Source organism: Symphodus melops (genome assembly GCF_947650265.1).
Source record: "Symphodus melops genome assembly, chromosome: 1".
In the NCBI taxonomy this organism is placed as follows: Eukaryota; Metazoa; Chordata; class Actinopteri; order Labriformes; family Labridae; genus Symphodus; species Symphodus melops.
In genome coordinates this window covers 15,623,559-15,646,183 of record NC_136691.1, presented here as the reverse complement: position 1 = coordinate 15,646,183, position 22,625 = coordinate 15,623,559, and the positions used below count along the sequence as shown (strand labels likewise).

General features: G+C 40.1%; 1 long non-coding RNA gene across 1 annotated transcript in view; it reads left to right on the top strand.

The window, feature by feature from the left end:
* The first annotated feature begins 1,441 nt into the window (after window positions 1–1,441).
* Window positions 1,442–22,625, top strand: part of LOC306841080 — a 188,910-nt gene continuing 167,726 nt past the window's right edge. The window contains exon 1 of the long non-coding RNA XR_013781429.1: window positions 1,442–1,568. This is a non-coding gene — a long non-coding RNA (uncharacterized lncRNA). The remainder of the gene's footprint in view (window positions 1,569–22,625) is intronic.

Below are 22,625 nucleotides of genomic sequence, written 5' to 3'. Positions count from 1 at the left end.
CCTCTCATGGTTTGCAAGCGGATGTATATCCATAGCCTCTGCTGGTTTGATCGGGAGGTCTGTGTCAGTGTGGGGTAAGTGGTGTGAGCGTGTGATCGAATGATCCCATTGCACACAAACGGGCAGTAATTCCATTCTTTGACAGACTGCTGCTGACATGGACCTTTAAGTCCTAACCTCTCTAAAGTCCCTTTTCTGTCTCCCCCTCCTCATCTTTACTCACATCTCTACCTTTTTCCTCTGGTTTTCAAAGGCAGCAGGTGGAACTAAAATGGCTTGTGTTGAATGTGGCTTTAGGGAACACAGAGGGTGGATGTTACAAGGAGTGCTATTTGTGCCAAGATTTTGCTGTTGATGATTTGTTCAGAATTCTCTCAGTAGAATTGCATAAGAGCCTGTGTCCGTGAACAACTTTTTTTTTTTTTTTCTTTTGTGCTGGCAGCATTAGTGATGAAGTTACAGTATGTTGGGGGGAAGAAAAGCGCTTTATTCAAAAAGCCTGCCAATCATTTGTTAATACTGGCTGAATTGTGATGCACGGGGATGTCTTCCATTTGGTCAGTGAAAGGGGCTTTTCTTGCTTCCCAAGTAAAGAATCTGAAGCCGAACAGTCACCGTCACCAGGGACGCTATTTAAAGCTTCAATGTCAACCTATAAAATAACAACCCAACCCTCTCTTTTTCATCAGTTTAACTTGCATTTTTCCCTTGCGCATAGGCTACTGACTTATACATAATGAATTATACATTATTCTGATTTGCCTTTGACTTGAGTTCAGAGGTTGGATATGACACTGGCTGATGGTGATGTGCTGGGGGAAGAAAATCTAGTTACGGTGGCATATTATGTGTCTCACAGGGGACATCTGACACACAGGTGATGCAAAATAGATAGCATTATAAAGGTCATGGACAGTCATGACAAATCCAATTATCATGGTCTCAGCACATTAAATGAAAAAAAAGTCTTTTTAGCTGTGCATGTAAATAGCTTGCTGGGTCAATAACTCTTCTTCAAAGAAATGACTTGGTTTCACTTGTGTTATAAAATCACTGCAATTTTACCCGCCAACTGATCGTCATACAGTGTCTTTTTCGTATATATATATATATAGATAGATAGATAGATAGATAGATAGATAGATAGATAGATAGATAGATAGATAGATAGATAGATAGATAGATAGATAGATAGATAGATAGATAGATAGATAGATAGATAGATAGATAGATAGATAGATGAGCATATATACAGTGTTTTATAATGTTCTAGGGCTTGACCAAAAAAGGGATTACTGGGTCCGATACCAATATTGGGGAGGAAAAATATCTGATGCCGAATAGTCAGCTGATATCTTTCTTAGAGCTTCTATAGACCATGATGGTGCACTTCTACACTGCCATCATTGAGTCCATCCTCCTCTCCTCCATCACAGTCTGGTACGCTGCAGCCACAGCAAAGGACAAGTGCAGGCTGCAGCGTGTCATTTGCTCTGCAGAGAAGGTGATCAGCTACAATCTACCATCTCTCCACGACCTGTACACCTCCAGGACCCTGAGGCGTTCAGGTAAGATCGTGGCCAGCCCCTCTCTCCCTGCACATGGACTGTTTGAGACTCTCCCCTCAATGTCCCTGCCCCCCCCCCCCCCCCCCCCCCCCCCCACATAAGACGGACTCTCATCAGCACCACAGTCAGAAAACATCACAGTAATGTGAAGGCTCAAACTGTTTCTTTATGCATTACATTCACGCTCACTGGACTTTACATTTAGTTTCTTCCATCCACCCTTTGTACATTTTGTGTTGTTTATTATTCTTTATATTTGACATTTTTTAAATTCTATTTTATATATTTATTGCTTCTCATATTTTATTTTATTTAAGTACTTGTTATGTTAGCCTTGTTTTTTTTTTCTTTCGCACCAATACACCAAGAAAAACTCTATAAAACGCAATAAAACCGATTCTGATCTGTGTTCAATGTGTACAGATAGATACTGATACACATTAGTGTTGATCCCTTAAATGTAGTTACTCAACACTATAGTAAAGACAAGATGGTCAATGGTGTGATATTGGTGCATATCAGACATAAAACAGATCGTCCCTGTGCTAATATCAGCCAATATTGTCGGCTGGCTGATTAATCGGTTGCGCTTTTAAGGTGAACTGTGGGGATTTGGTCGAGAACTGTCAAAGTTGGAGAAATGTGCAGATTTTGTGGTTTGTTGATAACTCTATACACAAAACTCTATACACGAACAGAACTTTCCTGAACCTCCAAACAGTGTTCCAGGGACCAATTTTTCCTTTGAATGACATTTATGTATTTAGTTCAAATCCATAGTTTTGGTCATACAGTATATTTGGGCTTTATAATAAAATCAAGTCTTACTTAGTAGTATTTTAAAGAATTTTGGCAGTAAAGAGACCAGTCTGTAGCTGGAGAAATAGGATTTATCGGTGTAACCTTAGCAATTTTTATGTCATATGGAAAGACACAATCTTTCAAGGATCTGCCCCAACCTGAAATGAATTATATAGAGAGAGAGAGACATCAAAACCGACAAGAGAAGTCTCCATCCACATCCAACCTCAATGGGCAAAAAAAAGAGTGACTTTCTGTTTTACTATGAGCTTTCTAGAACATTCAGGTCCTCTGGGACATGACTTATTTCTGTCCCAAAATCAAACAAGCAGGTCCGTTGCAACTCTTCCTCCTTTTACATCGAGGCTGAAGACTCACCCGTTTACTGTGATGTCTGTAAAGTTTGCATATTTAACATACAGATGAGTCGCTTCTGGTCTGACTTGTGTTCCCACTATCGCATCAACTGAAACATGGAATGTAAATCTCATTATTCATTCCCCTCTCCAGCTGCCGTTTCAATCAACTCAAATGCTATAAAGTTGTGTCGCTTTTAGTGGCTGAACAATGTTGGCACCCATTCAATTTCCATGGGTTGACAACAGAAAAGCAAAGATTTACTATGAAACTATTCAGAAGTACAAGATTTGTTTTTAAAAAAAAATAAGCATCATGACATTGCTGGGAGGGCAAACTACAACACATTATAAAGAAACGGCAATATACTTTTATTTTGAGGCTGTTTGCTGATAACATGCTAATTAGACTCACATGCAAATGGCAGCACTTGTCAAAGCCATCATTGGAATTGAATTAGAATACAAGCAGCACTTCAAAAGTGATCATTTATTATGGCCCATCTCACTCTGGAGCAGCACTACTATTGAGCTATTCTTTTTTGAACACGCTCACACACCTTGCCTGTGGTCCTCCCACAGTTATAACTGTGAAAATGAAGACGTGTAAAATAATGAAATTGGAGCATTTCTGATGACAGGCTTGTCTAAAATAGGAAATCCAGACATGCTGTCAACGCTAGGCATCAATCCAAAAGACTCCACACTGTGCCAGCAACTACAAACAGCAGCTTCTTCTGTGCAGCTGCTGTAGAAAACTGTTGAGCAGGCGATAATTTGTTTTTGTAAAATGGCAAAAAAAATGATCTGGCCAGATGAAATGTCTTTTTCTGAGATCATCTGTAATTCGCCAGCACCACTTCTTCCACACCATCTGTGGACAAGTGTTTGATTACTGATGAAAGCAAACAGCTGACTATAAGAAACATTTTGTAGTAGTAAGAGAAACAAGCCTCAGGACCTAGTTATTCATGCTGAGGGGGTAATTTAAGTCCAGAGGGCGTCAGTCATCATTTCTGTCAAACTGGGAATAACATAATTTGATTTTTCCAAGTGAATCAAAGCAGAGTGTTAATTGCCATGGCTCTAAAAAAGGGGGGAATGTGAATACATCAAAGGGGTGTAGAAATGTGGATGAGGGTTGTGAACAAACTCATGATGCTGTGAGAGAGAAACTTCAGAGCCTCTTCCATCAAGTTACAAGTCGGATGTAAATGAATAAAACTGAAGGCAGAGAGAAGGAACACATCAGGCAGAATGACAGCCCCATCCCTGTTTCTTTGAAGAGGACATATTATCCCCTTTTTTCACCCAAACAGCCCCCTGAGGTCTGAATGAAACCTCTGTGCTGTGCTTTGGTCCACATATAACATGAATGAAGCAGCAGAGGAGGTTTGTGACCCTGCAGAAACCAGCTCTCTCAGAATGCTGCTTTTTTGTGTTTGTCTCTTTAAATGCAATGAGCCCCCAAAATGAGGTTTCCTGGTAAACATCACTCCTCTGCAGAGACAATAAAAATGGCAAACCTGTGTAAAGGTTTTGCTCTGGAGTCCATGGGAGGAGATACCAGGGCAGGGGAGGGTATTTTCTTACCAGAATCCAACTTGTGATGTCACAAACTGAAAACATTTGAAACCAAGCTTTTTTCTCTCTGTGGTAAAACCACAAACAAAGGACTGGATGGATTTATTTAAGATTGTGTGGTTCAAAAGACACTCAGGCTACCCAAATAAATGTTCAAAAACACAGTGAAAGTGGATTTTTCATGATATTTCCCTTTTAAGACATCTCCTTTCCCTTGAACCATCAAATTAGTACCACGTGTGGCTGTCCATAGAGGTAGCTACAGTAGCTAAGGCAGGAAGATCAACCCAAGTAAAAAGCCTATCATTAACTTTTAAAGATGGAGTCATGTTCAAGCAGACACAACATGTACCCCACCACCTCCATCATGCCCTGGGGACAAGGGCAAAAGCCACGAGATAATGACTCAATAGCTGGGTGTCACTTTGGGGTATGGAAGGAGGAAGTACGTTTTTGTCAGGACGACACTTCTTTTACATCAATTACACCACACAGAGCCCTGCACATTCAAGCAGTCCCCAGAGGATCAGTGAAAAGTGCTGTCAGGGTGCCCACTGAGCCGAGGCTCCAATTTACACTTGGGGTATTAGGTGGGACACCAGCGTGACTGCACAGTACATGGGAGCCGCTCCACATGCTCTCTTGTTACTTGAACACATGCTGGGAAAAGTTGCAGGATGTAGTGAAGCAGAGGGAGGCTCATGTTTGAGTCATAACCTTGTTTCCTCCGAATTTTACCGAAATATCACCTGCTGATTGAGAGATGTGAACATAGCCTGCTTCCCAAATGGGTTAAGATAGCAAAAATACCCATTACATAGTTATGAGATGTAAAAAAGGATTGAGAGTTATACATGACAACACGGTGAAGCGAAAGGCGAGACATACTAAGCAGTCAAGAGTTATCCATGTGAGAAGGGCAGTGTGACAGCATCAGCTGCACCCTCGGAGCTTAGAGCTGGTCACCCATGGCTGAGTTTTCCCATCCTCCAGTCCTAAAGCCCAATTTCAGGAAATCTTTCAATGTAGCCTATATGTGCGGTCTTCTTAGGCCTTAGAATAATGGTAGGTGTCATTTTTTGCCGACAAAGTTTCAGCTTCAGTAGAAGTTTTAGACACTGAAGAAAGGGTGAAGGGCAAAGACATGGAATAATGGCAAATGTAGAAACTTTTAAATGAGCTGCATACAGCTCATGTGACGGTCCACACAAGCTAGGAAATTGAAAAACGGGTGTAGCTACTTCTTCTGCCACCCTATAAAGATAATATGAATGGTCGACTGTCAAAGACCGTGGCTGAGTTGAATATGATGGTCAAAGCCATTTATAACACCATTCCAACTGATGGATATGCAGGGAACGCTTCATTCTGAAGCTTTTGCATAAAAATCACTGCACACCAAAAGCCATTCAACAGTCTAAAAGAAGCATAAGTGACCACTGTAGAGGAAAGAAATGAACTACAGCTAGAGAGCAAATTGCTAAAAAAAAAACTTAATCCACACCACTGTCAACATTTAAACCAAAGCATATTGATTCACATTACGGCAAGGCGATATGGACCAAATATACACTCAACAAAAATATAAACGCAACACTTTTGTTTTTGCTCCCATTTGTCATGAGATGGACTCAAAGATCTAAAATTCATTCCAGATACACAATATTACCATTTCTCTCAAACATTGTTCATAAATCTGTCTAAATGTGTGATAGTGAGCACTTTTGCTTTGCTGAGACAATCCATCCCACCTCACAGGTGTGCCACATCAAGATGCTCATCAGACACCATGATTAGTGCATAGGTGTACCTTAGACTGTCCACAATAAAAGGCCACCCTGAAATGTGCAGTTTTTGCTTTATTGAGGGTCTGGGGACTCAGAACCAGTCAGTATCTGGTGTGACCACCATTTGCCTCATGCAGTGCAACACATCTTCTTCGCATAGAGTTTATCAGATTGTCAATTGTGGCCTGTGGAATGTTGGTCCACTCCTCTTCAATGGCTGTGCGAAGTTGCTGGATATTAGTGGGAACTGGTACGCGCTGTCGTATACGCCGGTCAAGCACATCCCAAACATGCTCAATGGGTGACATGTCCGGTGAGTATGCTGGCCATGCAAGAACTGGGACATTTTCAGCTTCCAAGAATTGTGTACAGATCCTTGCAACATGGGGCCGTGCATTATCTTGCTGAAACATGAGGTGATGTTCATGGATGTATGGCACAACAATGGGCCTCAGGATCTCATCACGGTATCTCTGTGCATTCAAAATGCCATCAATAAAATGCACCTGTGTTCTTCGTCCATAACAGATGCCTGCCCATACCATAACCCCACCACCACCATGGGCCACTCGATCCACAACATTGACATCAGCAAAGCGCTCACCCACACGACGCCACACACGCTGTCTGCCATCTGCCCTGAACAATGTAAACCGAGATTCATCCGTGAAGAGAACACCTCTCCAACGTGCCAGACGCCATCGAATGTGAGCATTTGCCCACTCAAGTCTGTTACGGCGACGATCTGGAGTCAGGTTAAGACCCCGATGAGGACGACGAGCATGCAGTTGAGCTTCCCTGAGACGGTTTCTGACAGTTTGTGCAGAAATTCTTTGGTTATGCAAACCAATTGTTTCAGCAGCTGTCTGAGTAGCTGGTCTCAGACGATCTTGGAGGTGAACCTGCTGGATGTGGAGGTCCTGGGCTGGTGTGGTTACACGTGGTCTGCGGTTGTGAGGCCGGTTGGATGTACTGCCATATTCTCTGAAACGCCTTTGGAGACGGCTTATGGTGGAGAAATGAACATTCAATGCCCGAGCAACAGATCTGGTTGACATTCCTGCTGTCAGCATGCCAATTGCACGCTCCCTCAATGCTTGCGCCATCTGTGGCATTTTGCTGTGAGACAAAACTGCACATTTCAGAGTGGCCTTTTATTGTGGGCAGTATAAGGTACACCTGTGCACTAATCATGGTGTCTGATGAGCATCTTGATGTGGCACACCTGTGAGGTGGGATGGATTGTCTCAGCAAAGCAAAAGTGCTCACTATCACACATTTAGACAGATTTATGAACAATGTTTGAGAGAAATGGTAATATTGTGTATCTGGAATGAATTTTAGATCTTTGAGTCCATCTCATGACAAATGGGAGCAAAAACAAAAGTGTTGCGTTTATATTTTTGTTGAGTATATATATCTTGAAATTTTTGCTGAACCACGATATATATGAGATGAATATATCTCCATATTTTCTTCTGTAAAAAAATTAAAACAAAATGATTTCTAAGTCAAATCAACATGGACCAAATGTCAAAAGTCACACAGGCATTTTTATTCACAGTCGGCTGCACAATAATATGAAATATGTTTGTGAAATACAAAACACTATAAAATAAATTACTCCTTAAATAAAATACATCATAAATGTTTTCTGTATGGCTGTATATAGCTGTGCAAATAATGTAAACAGAGCAGACAGAATAAAAAAACAAAAAAAACAACAACTCCTTTCTCTCAAAAAATAATTTTCCACACAGGTATTAATTTCTTTGTTGATTTGTGCGCAGGCCTGTACAGACATCTTTGTGTTTTGTGTAGCTAAGTAACATATAAACAGAACAGAAATATAAACAGCAAATGTCAATCTATAACTGTTTTCGTGCAAATTTCAAGTAACAACAGAAAACAGAAATGTAAACAGAACAAAATGACAACAGGTAGCCGTTTAAAGCAGTCGTGTTCCACCGTTGCAATGGGGACCATGTCCTTAGCACTATGATAGGCTACTGCCTTGGTAATCTCGCCCCACTTTTCACCTTTTCTTTCATAAGGCACAGCACGAGTCATGGAAGCTTTCAGTGTGCTTTGTTTCGGAGGAGTGGGATGTGAAGATCTCAAGTTGTGGTTTGCAGCATGTAGTTTTACACATTCTTCGTACTGAACTTTGTGGTGCTTTTCTAAATGGTGGAAGAGGTTTGTCGTGCTTGAACATTTTGTTGCTATCTGTTTTCGGCACTCTCGACAACATACATTATTCTGCTGCTCGTCCGATATTTTAAACCCAAACCATCTCCAAATTATAGAGGCCGTGCTTTTCTTTTTCCTAACCAACACCTCTTCGGAAGCGCTACTCTCGTCCCCGTCTGCCTCCGTGATGTCTTGTTGTTGTGAGGAAGCGGGGGCGGGGTTGAGTGTCACTCAGAGGGACAGAGAGGGAGAGAGGCGGGGCGGGGTTAAGAGGGACCGGTACTAAGAGGAGAAAAAGGCATACTGGCGACTCTTCGGATGAACCTTTAATGTGAAGGGAATTATATCAACATTACGATATAGTCCTATGCTATATCGCTTAAATAAATATATCGATATTTATTAAAAACTCGATATATCACCCAGCTCTAGTTCGCATTTTTTGATTTTATACCCTTGTAACTACTAATTGAACAGTCTTATGGCCATTAGTGATCCACTTTGCTGTTTGTCCCTTCTCCCCGTCTGTGGTCTCCAGATCTGCCCTGGTTACTCAATGAGGTTTATCCGTCCTCAGTAGAGCTGAAACGATTCCTCGAATAATTTGATTACAACAATTCATAGAGGAATTTTTTGCGATGCAGGAGCAGACAGAGATGCACACTTCTAATAATAAACAGGCTGATTATTTTAAATGTCTAATGTCGTCAAAGCTAAGTCAAGAAAGAACTTGCTTTCTGGAATAATTATTATTCTTTGGATTTTAGTTTTTTTAGTTTTTAGTCTGCAATGTTGCGGTGGGAGGGGCAAGCAAATATATATTTAAAGTTTCTCAATTTCCTGATCTGATAGAATGACTGAATCTGTGATTGATTCATCAGAACATAATGCTTTCTCAATTAAATGTACTCTAACACAAACACACTATTTGTTATTGTTTGACCTGTAATTTTCATCTACCTTCCACCTTGACCAGTGAATCAAAAAGTGAATTTGGGACCCTGTCAGTAATATGGTGAATGTCAGCAGCTGTAGAGCAGAGGTGGTTGTTTGTAACAAGCAGGCGTTACCATGGTAGCTGCATAGACTACAAGCAGTTTTGTAGGGACGACCTGCGATGAGCTAAAACCTTAATTGAGCAAAAGTATGATTTATTCAATTACTCGATTAATCGATCGGGATATTCGATAGAATACTCGATTACGAAAATATTCGATAGCTGCAGCTCTAGTCCTCAGTGCTAAAAACTTCAGGGCTGAGTTCAGGTGAAGGGAGGCTTTTGGAGTTGGTACAGCTGTAAGTCAGGGATTTTCTAGTCTTGTTGAATTCATTTGTGAGTTGATCTTTGTTTGATCATTTAGTTTGACTGTAGATAATGAATCCCTTGGTTTAGATTTTGGTATGGTGTATGTGTTTTATCGGGTCAATGTGCCTTCTGTTGCAAACACTGTCTCCTCGTTGAAAAAAGTAGGCTGAGGCTTAGTTAAAAAAGTGAGGTGGACATGGGGCCTTAATGGTGAACAAGGTGAGATGGAATGCCTGCAAATGACTCGCCATATTCAACTCTTAAATAATGTATGAAAACTGTCAGAGCGTGAGCAGCTAACTATAAATGGGAGACACGCTGACAAGAGACTGAGGGAAGGAAGAAAAATAAGGACTTGAAGAAATGTGCACTTTTAAATAATTAAAAAAAGTGTCTTACCCTTAAAAAAAGTACATGGGGCAGAATCATTTTCCATCAGTGTTGGGTGTCAGAACAGAGCTTGTGGCTTTATGTGAACATAAATGCTTTTCAGACTATACAGCAGAGCAAATCACCTGAGGACACCAGCTTTCAAAGTGCAGTAACAGCAAATTTTAGACAAATAAATCTGTCCACTGAGCCTTATGGACCATTTTTGGTATATTCCAACAATGCCATTGGATGGAAATATAAACATATGCCGCTGCACTGAATCAATTGTCTTTATTTGATATTTTCTGTCATTGTGTAGTCAGATCATAACTGTATAACAACTATGCCCAAACTAACAGCGTTTGTGTATTGGTAATAATAGAAAAGGCAAAAAAGCCTTTTGAGCCCTACGGTGCAAATTCAGATACATCACTACATCTTTATACATTTCATAGTATAGAGCCATTAAGGGAAGCCTTGAAGCATCCGGTGCCTATAGCATCACACAACATAATGGTGCAGATGATTTTACAGGCTCCTGAGAGCTGCAAGCCCATAAAGACATCATGTGGGGTCAGCGCAGATAGATTGATTTATTGTAATTCTGTGGGCACAAAAATACACTACCATCAATGCTGACTCATACTTACTGTATGTTCCATTCATGCAATCACCTCAATCTAATATTTTAAACTCTGGATTACATCACTTTGTGCACACTTTTTGCAAATGGTAATATCACAGACTAAACCTTAAGGTTTAACATGTAGATACTTGTTAATTAATGGAAAAGTTTGCCTTTCTAGAAAGACCACTGACAGCTCACCTCATGCAATGGTAACATAAAAAATAGCTTTTATAAACATCAATTATTTTTTTCAAGGGGCTGCCACCATTTCTACATCTGGACCATTCCTATTATAGACTCCCCATTCGTTGCCAGGCAACTGGTTGCCAAATTAGTTTTTCCAAAATGCTGAAGAGGCCAGCAGCATACAGGAAAAAGAAGTCAACCTGTCTTTTGGTATCCCTCCCAAAGCACTCAGACCACACATATTCTGCACTTTGCTGCAAAGTAATCATCTCACTGTGACTTACCTCCATACATTTAGGAAAGAGAGATTTGGAAATGCACAATTCGTAGAATTTATGTCAGACAGTGTTTAAAAGTGTGCATTTTGCTAAAGTATCAATGCTGCGCTAATGCACACTGAAAAAGATAGAGCCGTAACATTCACTTCACTGTTAGAGATAATACATGTGAAAATCAAGATTCTTCTCTACAAAGATTTAAAATCGATTTATCATTTCCAAAAAAAACAAATTATCATTATTCATTTTTTGCATTTATTTTTTTGTGTGGGAGGCTTATCAGTCACTCCCTGTCCTTCAACTCAGTCGAATGCCAAGTAGACCAACAAGAAATTTAGCCATTCTCACAGACGACTTGAGTAGATTCTGAAGTACCACAAAAATCAAAATTGAATCGAATCGTGGCACAACCAAAGATTCCTAGCCCTTATAACTAGTAATGTTTGTGTGTGCTCATGAACATGCATTACATACAGAAAGTGCAGTTTCTCGCATGCAGACTCACTGTATGTATGGTCAAGAAGAAGCATACTCAGCTTTTTGTCCACATGCTTCATTGGAATCGACTGGAGTCTGGGACTTGGTCTTGTAACATTAATGAAGTATTGATCCTTCATGCCCTCATAACCTGAGACTGATGGGGAAAAAGCTTGCCGTTTCAAAGTTGTCTCAAAACAAAACACACACATTTTAAAAATATATAAAATTACATACGGGACACTTAGTGGGCTTTCTCTCTCCTTCAGATTATCGAACTCAGACATCCGACAAGTAGCCTTTGTAATTAAAATAAGAAAACAAAGGAACTCTGCATTGGCTTCACCCATTTCTTTGAGGTGACACATTTCATGTAGAGAAGATAAAAGACGGTCTGGTTTTCCTCCTTCAACAAAAAAACAGTATTCCTGCAAACTAGTTTCTCTACCATACCCTTCTCTGTGGACTATCTACCTTTTTGGTCAGAGGCATTCTTCTGAGCTGTAATAAACACAGCATGAAGGCGTACATCTCATGCCATGAACATTGAACTAATGCATATTCAATGGTTCCTGATAATTCAAATAAACATTTTTCTGTGAATAAAACCAGAAAGAATAATTAACTAAATTGACATGTTAAAGCAAATGTAAAGAGAAGACCTACTTGAAAAGGTTAATATTGTATAAACGATGGTCATGTATATTTAATAATTTCTTTATATGATACATCTGCATTATTTAAGTTCTACATTTAAAATTCTTAGCGTAGAGGGAGATAAAATGAAAACTTTCAGTCCAACATCAAGCACAGATTAATTTCAAATGGATTCTCTTCAACTGACGGGTTAAAGTCAGCTTATTTGAGTATCAGTTTGGTTTTAACATAATCTGGAGAAGCTACATGTATACTGTTTGATCCTTTTCATGAGCATTTATTCCATTTATATTTATCTCTTTCATCCATTTCTGAATATAATCCGGCTTTGAAAGATGCACCGACAGAAGCTAATACTTCATTTGCTTCCAATGGTTTGCACTAGAATCATATTAAACAAAGGCAAAGAACAAACAGGAGACAACATACAGGGGACATAGTGAGCCAGAGGAGCTGTCATGGATCTCTGGGTCAGCAGCAGCTCACACTGACATTTAACAATATGTCCATTTCAATAGACACATTTTTTTTTTCCTATTTTTTTTGTCCTTCATTCCCTTTTCAACTTCCTGCAGAGCCACCCCAGCATGCTTGATTAAAATAAGTAAAGTAAATAGTAGTAAAGTAAATAGTAGTTAAAAAATGTGGCAATATACATTTGCATTATTGCAAAGTGACGGATGACTAAAGCTATTACTTTACATTTGTAAAGTAAAGCAAAGTTTATTGGCCAAGGAAACATTGGACATGTTGCTTGCAGGAGCTGGGGATCAAACGCTTTACCTTCTGGATCCTATTTTTAATAATATTGGCGAAATTTCCGCTGGAGAAAATGATACTGTTATTTTGTCTCACACTCTGGATTTGATATGATGAAAGGTCAATGCTTCTGTGGCCAGCACTGTGAAGGAGAGCCAGAGTCGGACATCTCATGCGTGCTAAATTGATTAGATGACTTCTAAATTAAATTCCCTATGGACCTGTAAAATGGCTCAGGTTGTCACAGATGTATCATAAATAAAGTTTGCTGAAATAATTATCGAATAAGATACTGTTTACACAGGACTCTTTGCTCTACACAGACACTTGATCAAGTTTCTAATTAATTTACTCTTCAGAATGGCAAATATCTTCTTCTTTAATGAAGATTTATATATCAGTTTGGTTTAATGGTTGGCCCTTCACCACCAACATTTAATCCCCTGACAGTGCTGAATCTCATTTTAATGCCAAAGCAAATTACACCAAGTGTCAGTTAGAGCAATCACTATGAATTATTACCAGCGAGCAGGTGGTGATCAAAAAATGTGCCAAAATTACCATCATTAAAGTTCAAACTCAATGAAAATGTTTTTAATCTGGATACAAGTTTTCTGTCTTAAATTATTTGAGGCTACTAATTTAAGTGGCAGCCTTAGACATTTTATTTGCATGTGTTGCAAGGTGTATTATATGTACGCAAAATTGCAATTTGGCGTATGAATAACATGACATTTCAATGTTGTGTTATGTGTACGCAGATTGATGAGACTGAGTTGGCCACTCGCCTCAGAAAATCTTGCAAAATACAGATGCACAATACTTAAAAGGGAGGTATGTAGATATACATTGAAAAATGTGTGAATATATTTATATTGTTAAACAACTCGAAAATGGCAAAGGTTGTGAACATAGTTATCTTAACAAGATCTACTCCTCTAAGGTATTTTATTTTACACCACATATCTAGAGATATTATGGGGTTAGGAAAAGGGATTGGGAGAGGTAAGAATAGTTGATCTCCCTTGACTCCTCCTGACGAAAGTTAGGGATTGGAGTATCACATAGATGCACATACAAAGAAAACAATGCTCTAAATGGAGTAATTATTTACGATGTTTACATCACAAAATAAAGTTTTATTTGAAGTCATAAAAAGGTTTGTGAAAGAGAGAACAATTAACACAGCTTAAATTCCTGAAATCACAGTGCAGGCACATAAAACAAATGGAACACTGTCCCTGCATTTTTTCATGTCTCTTGAAAAGTGGACTCAATGGTAATTTACATGGTTTGATTATAACACTGAACCACTCACAAGTCTGAAGTAGGGACTGGTGAGCCGATGGGTTATGTAAATGCCCTCGACTTTCATGACATGCCTTCATGATTTGTTGGAATGGTTTGTTCGAAAGAGGCAGCTCCTGTGTGTGTTCAGGGGGGGGGGGGGGGGGGGAAATACCCCAGATGACAACTAGCCGGCATGAGTGAAATTCTAGAGGTAATTTGATGTAATCAAAAACCTAATCTGTAGACATTCTTATTTCATGGTGTTCTAATGTGACTGGTTTAATGAGGATACTTTTTAAAGTCCCAAGAGAGAGACCCAAGCTCGGGTGACTGATTTTGTGTTTAGGAAAGTTAATCTCCATCATGGAGCAAGTCGACACCATGATAGCTATTGTTCTTGGAAAGACAATGTATAAGTATCACCAATTACCAACAAAACCAAAGGACCAAAACTAAGACTGCAAATAGACTGCAAATGTCTTATGCAAATTAAAAAAGGCAAAAACAAAATAAGAACAAAATACCCCCTGTGACACGTCACAGTACAACAAAGTATTGAGTGTTATATTTGAAAACAGACAATCAGAAATGCAATCAGAACATCACTGCATTCAGATGAAAGCCAGACCAGTAAAAAAGCAGACCAACCAATCATCGAAGTGCGCAAGGACTATGTGGAAATTGGCAACTGCACAGCTTGCAGTCTTTTGACATGAAGAGAGGCAATGAGCAGCACACTTTATTATTCGAGTGCTACTCTCAAGGCTCAATGTTTTGAAGGGCAGGTTTGTGTGTTTACAATAATATGTATGGTTATCACTATCACACAGTAACCAAATGCAATCATACACTCAGCACACAGCAACAACTACACTCAAGGATATACTGCGAGTGTAAAAGGCCCAGAGACAGAATGAATCTACAGAGAGCCGAACATTGATGTCAGCTCATCTTCACCCTGAAACAATAAATAGAAGCAAGAGGCATCATGGATGATTTTACATTCATTTCACGCTTGGTGCCACAATGATCCGAGAGGCATCTGTACCCACAAAATGGGAGCTTAAGCTCAGTTTATTCACTTTGGACTGTGCATGCTTTGCATGGATTGTAAAAGTTAATGCTTCAGGGTTTCAGAGTCAGAGTCCAGATCTAATAATGAATAATAACACCGCACATTTAGTTCAAGGCAAGATCCTTTGTTTTATGATGTTGGCCACTCGTCATTTCTAATTTTCTCCCTTTGGAAGCTGACAAAATATTGAATCCACAGAACAGGATGACAATGCTGGTCTATTCTAGACTCTCTTCAGAAGGTTTCTGGTACTGTTAAATGTAATGTATGATAAGTGCAGAGACAAAAGTTTGGCTAAAGTAAACTTATTTTTTTCATCAATTTTGAAATCCAATTAGCTAGGACTTCCATTGACCTTTTTAAAAACTCATGCTGTACTGAAAAGTCAGCTCTTATAATGACATAAACTGGCTGTGTTTCCACTAGTAAAGAACATTTTAGTTGCAGGAAAATACTGCATTATTGGCTTTTTGTTGACTATGGCAAAATTGCTCTCTGCTGCCTCCAGATAACAAAGTGTCAACAATGGTCCTAACCACACCTCATTTAAAGACCCACAGCAGCTGGTTGAACATCTATAACAGTGCTCCGTGTTTCCTGAATGACAAAGGGCCTTTCTAGTTACCCATTTCCACATCCACTGTGACAACACCAGCAATGTGCCAGACTGTGTGCTTGCTGTTTTTTTTTTTTTTTGTCCTGGGTAAAAATGACTTTTTGTGATGAATTGACATTAGCAATAGAGAAGCGAGCTGTCTGTTAGCCGTTTGTAAAACAACGTTCTATAGACAATGACTGCAGCACATTATGCAGCACCGGCTTCGCTATTCTTTTGTTTTACAAACAATCCAACAGCTGAATTAGGTGCAATATTGTCAACGTGTGCCATGCAAAAACAGAAGAAGTCGAACTGTTTCTCCTGCCACATCTGAGTATGAGATGAAAGAAAACCAATCAAAGATTGATATTTAGTTTCAAAAACTACCAACAGCATTTATCTTTTGACTGTCACAGGATTAGTTTTTGTTTAGTACATTTTTTTTTTGTCGTAGAGTGAAACAGCATAACAGAGAGGTCTTAATTATGGATGAATGGAAGACACTCCAGATGAACTGGATCCGTGGTATGATGCCCTCTGAATGAGCTCAGAGTTGTGGCCAAGGTAATGGGCCTCAGGTTTTCTACTCTTCCTTGGGGGGAAGAGGTGTGAATGATGGAGGGGGGAAGAGAGAACGACTGAGAGAGACTGGAAGGAGAGAAAACGTGACATCAACAGCAGCACGGTCTCCCATCTTTCAACCTGTGATTTGCCGAGCAGCTGCCCTGGCCTTCACGATCTCAGCCAATAAATAACCACTACTTTAAAACACCTGATTCAAAAATGTATTTCGCCTTTGAAAAAGAGTTTTGCATAACTTTGTTCCAAATAGCACATCCCATTCCCTGCATCCAGCCTTGCTTAGAATTGAATGTCACAGTCATTTCTCAGCACTTGGCTAGCAGAAAGGGGGAATGGAATAGAAGTAGCAAGAGAGGGATGGCCAAGATAAAAGCCCTTAGAATGACAGACTCTGGATAGGCCTCCCCCTGCAGGATATGATCTTGGATAATTTTAAGTGTCTTGACCTCAACAGAAGAGGCCAAAGCCAAAAGCCCTGAACTGACGTGTTGCAATTCCATGAACAGTTTTTGCTTCAATATCAGCACAGAATATTGTCCTCTCCTCCACCAGATGCACTTTGCTTTCATTGTGAGTCTGTGTCATACTCTATCTGCAGACATGACTGACTCTGAAATCAATTAGCTTAATAGCTGCCTTGCTGAGGTGCTCCAGAGTGCGAACTGGCTGCCGATGTCATAAATTAATCACCTGAGTTTGGCTAATTAATTAAACCTGTGGTGGGGGCTGATAAAGACTCCCAAAAGAGCATCTAAACTGGTAGTATCATGTCTGGTCTGTCGTGTGCTTTCATCCTTAAAAAGAGGTCTCTCTGTTTTACAACAATTAATCAGTTAGATGATTAATGTAAGGATATTATGTCCTTTAGTCAGTGTGTCTCACATTATCAGGGTCATTTAAACAACCTTTGGTCTGTCTATTTCATTCATGACACATTGTTAAAAAGTTTCAGTTCGTGTGACTCTGAACATGTAAACCATTTCAAGAATCAACCAACACAACAGCCACAATCGACACATCTGTCAGACCACCGACAGACAAACAAACAAACACGTCTTTCTGATTCATTTGTCGTCTGAAGGTCTAGTCTATCCTCCATAACTGCAGGTGTTAAGGTTAGGAACAGTGATATCAGGACTGCTTTCATGTACAGTAACTTCATTTCTGTCATCTTCATGCAACATACGATTTGATTGGTGTGGGGCAAGAATGCTGCTGGCTTCTTTGTGGTCATTCCACAGCCAACTGTGATTCATCTGTCATGTCAAAACACATTGTGCTGAAAAACAACCTAGCAAATATTTCATCGTTAAACATACATCTAAAAGACCTCTGTGGTCAGCAATTTTTAATCAGCATTTTGTAGACACTGTAACAGTGTCTGTTTTGACCAGAATCCAACGATGAATCGGCTTCAACCAAAAGATATGTCTCATATTTACAGTCATTGTCAGGACTATTATTTCATCTTTCTTCTTTTTGGGAGAGTCTGCACCTCACCTCCAAGGAGTAGAAATGTCTTCTTCTTGGAGTGTAAATATATTTGTAAACACATTTCAGTTGCCATTTTATAAATCCAATCAATCCACAAAGAAAGTTTTGTATTCATTAAAATGCACAGCAATGCTTAGCCCCTGTTTGTAGAGGAGCTTAACTCTCCTGTACAGCCTCCATCTCCATCACAGCTGAGAAAAAAAGTTTTTTTCTAACTTTCACCCTAAATTTATATTTTTATATCCCATTGGCAAAATCGTGGCAAAACTTTCTGAGCTAAAAGTTCTCCTTTCCTATCATCTCTGGAGAATTAGGTTTGTGACATGCCTGCAGTGATTTAAGCACATCCATGCTAAGCGCTGACAGGGTCACCTGCCTCTGTCCCTCCTCTTCACATCCCACTCACGATGAACACATTTCTTTTTTGTGATTTGGTTGTTAAAAATCATTGACCTGTTGGCCTAGCTGTTTGGGAGCACCTCCCAAACAGGTCCAATTTCCTACTGTATCCACTGTCCTATCTACGTAACAGTAAAAATTCCAGAAAATGGATGGTTTAAAAAAATCAATAATCAGTAAAAGAGAGAGATTGCTCTTCCCATTGGTGTGACCTTACTTGATGGCTGTCAACTCCCTTAATTGCTTTGTTAATATTATCCCCACTGTCAATGGATCTGGGTCAGCAAGGCCCCTCTGCTGGAGCTGCCTGTGATAAAGACACGTTATGTGATCAGTTAGCTTCTGCCCTGCTCTTTACAGCTTGTACCTTTTTAAAAGATCAGTAGTAGCTGAAACTTATCTAATGGTGGTTTGTCACGTCAAACTCTAATGATCTGTGTTTGCCAGGACACACCAAAGAACCAGCAGCCCCGCTTCTACTTGCTGAGATTTCTTCTCTGAGATTTCGTCAAAGATGGATTCTTCTGATGTCCTTGACCAATATGCAATACGTCCTGCTCTGAATCATTTCTCTCAGGTTAATGACACACAAGCAATTACTTGACATATTTATCTTTTTACGGCACGGTGGCCGACAAAAGAAACTCCTAAAGCAGTTTCCTCTTTTATTCCCTTGATGGATACACAACACTTGAAGATGATAACGAGTCTTAGTGAGCACACAGAGGGTTTACAGTGGGTACGGAAAGTATTCAGACCCCTTTAAAATGGTCACTCTTTGTTTCATTGCAGCCATTTGCTAAGATAAAAAAAAGTTCATTTTATTTCTCACTCAACACCCCATCTTGACAGAAAAAAAACAACAGAAATGTAGACATTTTTGCTAATTAATTACAAAATAAAAACTGAAATATCACATAGTCAAAAGTATTCAGACCCTTTGCTCAGTATGGAGTAGAAGGACCCTTTTGAGCTAGTACAGCTGTGAGTCTTCTTGGGAATGATGCAGCAAGTTTTTCACACCTGGATTTGGGGAACCTCTGCCATTCTTCCCTGCAGATCCTCTCCAGTTCTGTCACGTTTGATGGTGAACGTTGGTGGACAGCCATTTTCAGGTCTCTCTAGAGATGCTCAATTTTTAATTTTGTCCGGGGGTTCCATGGTGGCCCCATGTGGGCAAGCCCAAATGGGCTCAAGGTGGGCATTACATGGGCCCTAGCATAGAACCACATGGGCAACCCATGTTTCTCCCATCTGGGTCCCAGTTAATATTTGTCCGGGGGTACCATGGTGGCCCCATGTGGGCAAGGCCCACCTTGAGCCACCTTGAGCCCATCTGGGCTGGGATGGGAGAAACCTGGGTTGCCCATGTGGGTCTAAGCTAGGGCCCATGTAATGCCCACCTTGAGCGAGTGTTACATTTGCTATAAGAAGTTGACACCTGGCACACTTTAGAAAACTTATTTTTCAGGTTAATAGGTTATATAAGTGCTTTTGATTATTGCAGTATCTCTTTGTTTTGGAAGATACAGAGGGTGACGGTGGCTGAGTGGTTAGTATATGTGAACTATGTACAGAGACTGTAGTCCTCGGAAGGGGCGGCCCTGGGTTCAAAGTCAACATGGTGCTCCTTTCCAGCATATCAGTCCCACCTCTCTCTCCCCTGAATTTCCAACTCTATCCACTATCCTGTCTCACCAATAAAGGCACAACAAGCCACAAATTAAATAAAAAAAGAGAATAATTACAAGTCTTGAATCAAAACAAAGAATGGTGCGGGTAATTTTGGGATTGCTTTCTCTGCCGGCTTTAAGAGGTTTCTTCATGCTTATTTTATCAGCTCAAAATGTATTTGAAATGAAGTAAAGCTACAGTTTTGGCACTGTTGTCCCACATGTAGCTCACATGTTTTTAATACAGTGGTATAAAAATAATAGGGGTGTAATAATTGACGTCAGAGTTTAAGGTCACCTTCAGTCTTTCTACTTTATTGATATTAATTTGGCTCATGAAGTGAATTCGGTTTGATATTTAAATAAACAGGGATACGGGATGTTAACAGCAGGAATATAGACATCATGGTGCTCTGTGGTGTTCACAGTCATCCCGACAGTCTTGGTGACATTCAGCAGTTGGGAACGTCATTTGTGACATTCACTGACAGAGAGTAATGTATTCACCTCTGTGGGCTCACCTCGGCCCTCAGCAGAGCAGACGGCTGCTATGAAGGCTGTGTGCAGCGAGCGTTCTCACACTGACAACAATCCTGCAGCTTTCTGACACCAAGCTGCAGATACACGCTTGGGCTTTATTTAGAACTATTGCATGGGGTGCAGCTAGAGTAGTGGTTAGCTCACATGCCCCATGTACAGATCTTATAGTCTTCCTAGCAGGTGGTCTGGGTTTAAATCCAACCTGTGCTTATTTCCTGCATGTCATTCCCCACCCTCTCCTGCCCTGATGTATTTGTGTGGTTTCAATGATACCCAAAGCTTATAAACTGTCACTGGACAAAGTGGAGACAACTTCCAAAATACTTTCAGACTTCTGTGTGGGGAAAATGGGTCCTGGACTAAAGAATAAGAATTGAATCGGATTCCTTTTGCTGCAGAACAATTTTTAAGGTAGAGTCAGTAACTTTAAAAAGCAACGAAAAAAATAAAACAAATGGACTTATACAAAATGAATTCTGCTTAATCATCTCTTACAGGCCTCCATACATGTCTGCAGAGAATCTGTCCCCTTCCTGGATTTGATCGTGGCTGACTACCATTTAAGGAGCAGGCTTCATTGATCTTACCAACATGTGACATGTTTTACATCATTACCTTATAACTGCGTACTGCTCAAAGCATTCCACACGTTTGGTTTTTGGATGTGTTTCCTCTTTCTTGGGATCAGTAGGTTTCCTTTCCTTCCAGATTTGAAAGTCAGTTCCCAACTTTGCAGAAAAATAAATGTAATACATCAGAGAGAACATTTCATTTCCTTTAGTGTTTGTCAAAGTAAAAATTTCACATCTCTGTCCTGCTCCTTCATGTATTACTTCCTCTCAGCTATGCCTCCAGGATGTCTTTGCTTCAGAGAATGTCTTGCTTCTTGCTATTATCAGACACAGATCTGAGATCCCAAGCTGCCAGTCCTCTCCTTGAAAGAATCCAGTTAAGTTTGTTAAAGGTAGCTCAGTATGCATATTAATGTGTTGCATGTGCTGCTAACAGACAACCCCTCCGCGCTACTGACCACCACACTGTGCAGCGCTCGTTTGGCCTCTGGGTCTTATTTTATTTTTAATAATTCAATTGTTTTTTAAATTTATTTTTTGCTCATGCATCTTAAATGTCAAATGTGGCCTAACAACAACATCAGGGATACATTTTGAATATTTTCTGCTCTGAGTTTCATTGGCACGAATCATAGCTTTAGGCAAGAGCTCAAAGGTCAAGGCCCCCTCTTTGTCATTCCCCCTATATGGTTATGGTGATAGCTGGAGGAATACATATTCATTTGAATTCACACAATTAATCCATCTAGGAATAAATGAAGATGGCAAAAAGGAGAGGAAAGAAGCATTTTGTGATCTAAATGCAGCGGGGAGGATTTTGAGTAGCCGTTAGTTTTACAAATGGGTAAACATAACAGCATCCTGATGGCACCAGAGGAAAATCACTCAACGCAACATGTCCAAGGCTCCATTGTGCAAATGTAGATGTTTGTTAGACTCAACAAAGGTTAAATCTGAGTCCACCCCTCTTTTGCATTAGAGCAGATTTTTTGAATATGGAAAAATAAAACATTTGACCTTGTCTGCACTCACAGTTCAAAAGACAATTGTGTGTTGTATCTTCAAGCTGAGAGCAAACATGCTCTCCTTTCTCCCTCCATCCCCCTCCTCCAACAATGGATTTTACAACGGCCACAGAGGATTCTCGACATACATTTCGCTGCTTGTAAACTGAAATAATTTACTTCCTCATTACTGCTCTCTCCTCCTGTGGCAGCTGGGACTGCCAAGTAGGCTAACCTTCATTATGGAGAGTGCCTCTCTCAGACGTCACATGTACAGGGGCTATTGATTTTGCCCTGTGACGGGGAAATGTTTGAAAACCTCTCGGGCAATTTTTTTCTTACACTGTACAGACAGCAACACCACAGGGCGCTGGATAGAGAGAGACGAAAGCATAAATATTATGAATTATATCATACGGGAGCTCTAACAGGCACACAGCAGAAAGCGT